Source organism: Sebastes umbrosus, chromosome 15 (genome assembly GCF_015220745.1).
Source record: "Sebastes umbrosus isolate fSebUmb1 chromosome 15, fSebUmb1.pri, whole genome shotgun sequence".
Classification (NCBI taxonomy): domain Eukaryota; kingdom Metazoa; phylum Chordata; class Actinopteri; order Perciformes; family Sebastidae; genus Sebastes; species Sebastes umbrosus.
The window spans coordinates 32,041,198-32,047,260 of NC_051283.1; positions in this window are offsets into that span (position 1 = coordinate 32,041,198).

Here is a 6,063-nt window from a genome sequence, read left to right on the forward strand (position 1 = left end):
TGTTTGGTTGTTGGTTGGCTGTCGGTTGGTTGGAACCTGTCATCAACAGCATCACAAACCCACCTCCTGCTTCAGCTTTGACCCTCTCTACTCATGCTGGTGAGGGAGGAATTGCAGTGATTGGTGGCTAACGGGCGTCTGATCGTCAGACTGCTCATGTTTCTGGACCCGTTGGTATTTTTAGTGTTGTCACTGTGTTCCCAGATCTCATGAATTACTTTGGTGAGTACACTCCTAATTACCTAAAGGGTAACTTAACACCAGACTGGAAAGTAGAGTTTTACTGTCCTCTCTGGTTCTACGTTTCAGGTGTGTTTCACCTCCGATGAGCTCTGTTACACCTGTAACCAACAGTGATGTCACAGTGATGTCACAGTGTACTGAAGCTCAGCTAAATCCATTCATTGTTAAGTGGGTCTTTAAGGGTATTCAGTAACAAGTCCATGATTTAGTTGTGGTATCCAATATCACTTCAAAATCACCAAATTTGCTGAATTGAGATCCTCGAGGACGTCTCATCCATGTTTACTGAAGAGTTGAAGAGCTTGACGCTGATCCTCATGAAGACCGTGTGATACGGTTTAACTCAAATCCACTGATCTTCACACCATCAGCACCTAGCTGGGAGGACATTTGGGGGCGCTATGACACTGCCAGTGAGTATTAATTTAAGTTGTGTGTATGTCACTTTTCACAAGATGCTATATTTAAATCAGTGGTGTAGAACTGCAACAACAATATGTCTGCATGTCTGCATGTCTTTTGTATTCTCATGTATTATATAACGTTTCTATGATGCATCATTTTAATGTGTTGTAAACAACCTCACCACCTTCACCTCCACCTATTATCAGTTTTATTGTCATCACTCATAACAGGATGATTTTGAAGTTTCCTTCTCAGTCATGTGTGCACGGGTGTGTTTGTTGGAATGATGTGTATTTGTTCGTCAATTGCTTCATTCTCTTCAGTCGATTCATTTGACAAAGCACACAGCAGTGAATCTAAGACTGAGTGACTTTGATGACTGTAATGTATATGCTATATTTGAGTATAAATATATAAAGAAATAATTAACATATTAAAGAACTGAACTGGTTAAATGTGATGGTTATAATAAAGGACGTTTTTGAATAGAAGAATAATTCATGCTTGCTTACGAACACCCGTACAGGGGAACTCTTTCCTCCTCTTTCCTCTGTCGAAAATTTAATGAAAAAAAGTCAGTCATGTTTAGGGTCGGGGTTCTCTCCAGCCTTGAGGAACGGGATGGTTTTCTTCCTGGGGTGGCGTTTGCTGGACTGAATGTGGTGACTGTTTATACACCTGTTCGTGAGTAGGTAACGTCCATCGGCCAAAGCTTTAGTGCTGCTGAGGAGATGTTGAAGGGATCCTCTACCAGCACATACAGGTGAATATATTAGAGAAATAAATAAAGGGTTTGGGTTCTAGCAGCACACAGAGGATATATTAGAAAGACAAATAAAGACATCATACAATTCAGTAGAAGTACAATTTCTGTTTTCCTGTTGCATAACCCCCCAGTTTTATCTCTGGTAAACCCTGGAAGGAGACGCTGGTCTCTCTCCACTGTCGGGCACCGGGCATCGATGGAACCCCGCTCTGCCGCAGCCAGAACCGTGAACTTAGCAGCCAAGCCACCAATGCCACACTGAGGACTGTTCTCTTGGTATATTTGACTTGGTCATTAGAAGTTAGACCTGAAAACAGACTGTGTCACATAAGGATCGAACCCACAACCTCCAGTATTCCAAACAGATATTTACAGACTGAGCTATACCACCAGATACACAGATGTCTGTTCTCTTCGTAAATTACACTTTGTCGTTAGAAGTTAGACCTGAAAACAGACTGTGTCGCATCAGGATCAAACCCACAACCTCCAGTATTTCAACCAGATATTTAACACACTGAGCTATTTCACAAGTTAATACACAGCATGTCAGAGAAAAAGTATAATAAAGTCAAAGAATAAAATGTTGAAAAAGAAGTCATTGGGTTGTATCAAGAAAAAAGTCATGCTATATATAGTATGTAATGTATGTTGAAACATTTTAGGAAAAAAGTCATTTTTCGACATTCCATACTACACTATGACTTTTTTCACGAAATTTATTCTACATACTATACTATGACTTTTTTTCATGAAATTCTTCAACATACTATACTTTGACTTTTTTTACAATACATTTTTCGACCTTCTATACTTTGACTTTTTGTCATGAAATTACTCAATACTATACTATGACTTTTTTTCACGAAATTATTCGAAATACTATACTATACCTTTTTTTACAATACATTTTTCGACAAACTATACTATGACTGTATTTCATGAAATTTTTCGACATACTATACTATAACTTTTTTTCATTTAATTTTTTGACATACTGTACTATGACTTTTTTTACAATACATTTTCGACCTTCTATACTTTGACTTTTTTTCATGAAATTATTCGAAATACTAAAAGTTTGAAAAATAAATTTGAAAAAAAGTCTGAAAAAAAGTTTGAAAATAAGTTTGAAAACAAAATTTGAAAAGTCTGAAAAAAAAGTTTGAAAATAAGTCTGAAAAAAGAGTCTGAAAACAAAGTTTGAAAAAAAAGTTTGAAACGTCTGAAAAAAATTTCCGACATACTATACTATGACTTTTTTTTCACAAAATGTTTCAACATACTATACTATGACTTTTTTTTACGAAAAGATTTGACATACTATACTCTGACTTTTTTTCACGAAACTTTTCAACATACTATACTGATTTTTTTTCATGAAATTATTCGACATGCTATACTTTGATTTTTTTTACAATACATTTTTTGACATACTATACTATGATTTTTTTAATACATTTTTCCGACATACTATACTATGACTTTTTTTCTAAATTTTACGACGTACTATACTATGACTTTTTTTCATGAAATTTTCGACATATTATATTATGACTTTTTTTACAATACATTTTACGACATACTATACTATGATTTTTTTTAATGAAAGTTTTCGACATACTATACTATGACTTTTTAAAGTTTGAAAATAAATCTGAAAAAAAAGTCTGGAAAAAAGTTTGAAAAATAAATCTGAAAAAAAAGTTTGAAAAGTCTGAAAAAAAAGTTTGAAAATAAGTCTGAAAAAAAGTTTGAAAAAAAAAGTCTGAAATAAATTTGAAAAATAAATTTGAAAAAAAGTTTGAAAAAAAAGTCTGGAAAAAAGTCTGAAAAAATGTCTGAAAAAAAGTTTGAAAAATAAATTTGAAAAAAAGTCTGAAAAAATGTCTGAAGAAAAAGTTTGAAAATAAGTCTGAAAAAAAAGTCTGAGAAAAGAAGTTTGAAAAATAAATTTGAAAATAAGTCTGAAAAACAAGTTTGAAAAAAAAGTTTGAAAAATAAATTTGAAAAAAGTCTGAAAAAATAGTTTGAAAATAAGTCTGAAGAAAGTTTGAAAATAAAGTCTGAAAAAAGAAGTTTGAAAATAAGCCTGAAAAAAAAGTTTGAAAAAAAAGTTTGAAAAGTCTGAAAACAAGTTTGAAAAAAAAGTCTGAAATAAATTTGAAAAATAAATTTGAAAAAAAGTCTGGAAAAAAAGTTTGAAAAATAAATCTGAAAATAAGTCTGAAAACATTTGAAAAAAAGTCTGACAAAAAGTTTGAAAAATAAATTTGAAAAAAAGTCTGAAAAAATGTCTGAAAAAAAAGTTTGAAAATAAGTCTGAAAAAAAAGTCTGAGAAAAGAAGTTTGAAAAATAAATTTGAAAATAAGTCTGAAAAACAAGTTTGAAAAAAAAGTCTGAAAAAAAAGTTTGAAAAGTCTGAAAAAAAAGTTTGAAAAGTCTGAAAAAACGTTTGAAAAAAAAGTCTGAAATAAATTTGAAAAATAAATTTGAAAAATAAATTTGAAAAAAAGTCTGAAAAAAATGTCTGAAAAAAAAGTCTGAGAAAAGAAGTTTGAAAAATAAATTTGAAAATAAGTCTGAAAAAAAGTTTGAAAAAAAGTTTGAAAATAAAGTCTGAAAAAAAAGTTTGAAAATAAGTCTGAAAAAAAGTTTGAAAAAAAGTTTGAAAATAAAGTCTGAAAAAAAAGTTTGAAAATAAGCCTGAAAAAAAAGTTTGGAAAAAAAAGTTTGAAAAAAAAGTTTGAAAAGTCTGAAAAAAAGTTTGAAAAAGTTTGAAAATAAGCCTGAAAAAAAAGTTTGAAAAAAAAGTTTGAAATAAATTTGAAAAATAAATTTGAAAAAAAGTTTGAAAAAAAAGTCTGGAAAACAAGTTTGAATAATAAATTTGAAAAAAAGTCTGAAAAAAAGTTTGAAAATAAAGTCTGAAAAAAAAGTTTGAAATAAATTTGAAAAATAAATTTGAAAAAAAAATCTGGAAAACAAGTTTGAATAATAAATTTGAAAAAAAGTCTGAAAAAAAGTTTGAAAATAAAGTCTGAAAAAAAAGTTTGAAAAAAAAGTCTGAAAGGTCTGAAAAAAAACTCCGACATACTATACTCTGACTTTTTTTCACGAAATTTTTCAACATACTATACTATGATTTTTTTTAATAAATTTTTCCGACATGCTATACTATGACTTTCTTTCACAAAATGATTTGACATACTATACTATGACTTTTATTCATGAAATTATTCGACATACTATACGACGACTTTTTAAACGAAATTTTTCGAAATACTATAATATGACTTTTTTTTTCCTTTTAAAGATGGACTAATGTCCTACTGTCTGGGTTCCTGTCCCACTGGGACTAGTTTTCCAAAAAGGGACTAACAGCCCCCAACAAGCAGGTCTGAGGACTAAAGTTAGCTACAGCAAACCTTTAAAAGATCAATAAAGGAAAAATGAACAACAGATTACTGTACGGTCACCATACTGCTGACCTTTGACCTGTAGTTATTTAACTGCTTGTGTATGAGCGCTAAAGGCTTAAAACGGGATGTCTACTAAATGAATCCTGGTTAAGTTGAAGCAGTTCAATCATGGAACCTTTTTTATATATTATATATATATTATATATATATATTATATATAAGCAATAAGGGTAAAGTTCATTCAACCTCAATTTTTAACTCTTAAAGCGCCATCATTAAAGTCCATCTGTTGAGGAAGATTGTGTGACATGATCAAAAGCTCCAGAAAGCTACTAATTGGACCTTGTGGTGACATTTTTAACAAATTAAAATAAGTATAAATTGAAAGTATAAAATACTGGTAAAATAAAAATATCAGTTATTGGAGATAATAATGTTACGGAACGACACCATAGATCCAATCCAAATGTGTTGGACCAGATACTGACATGTAATATTTATTGATGTTGATTATTTGTTAATTGATTGTTTACTGTTCATTTTATTAGTTATTCTTGTTTTGTTTTTTACTAAGTATTTGTTACATGTTCGAAATAAATAATGAATTAAAAATAAAGTGAAACCAAATGGTTCTCTGTCCACTCAGATTAAACATGAATCACAATTAGTATATGAAAATAATATGCAAGATCAGCATATCGTTTGTTATTATGAACGGCCGAATGGTGCGTCGCTTTAAATGCTGCGGCCGCAAGGCATTGTGGGATGTTATTCTCTCTTTTCCTTTGGTAAAGGATGCTCCAGTGTATCCTCTGCTAAAGGAGATAATAAAGGAAGCATTGAGGCTCCTTTCCTTTGGTAAAGGATGCTCCAGTGTGTCCTAAAGGAGACGATAAAGGAAGCATTGAAGCTCCTTTCCTTTGGTAAAGGATGCTCCAGTGTATCCTCTGCTAAAGGAGATAATAAAGGAAGCATTGAGGCTCCTTTCCTTTGGTAAAGGATGCTCCAGTGTGTCCTCTGCTAAAGGAGATAATAAAGGAAGCATTGAAGCTCCTTTCCTTTGGTAAAGGATGCTCCAGTGTGTCCTCTGCTAAAGGAGATAATAAAGGAAGCATTGAGGCTCCTTTCCTTTGGTAAAGGATGCTGCAGTGTGTCCTAAAGGAGATAATAAAGGAAGCATTGAAGCTCCTTTCCTTTGGTAAAGGATGCTCCAGTGTATCCTCTGC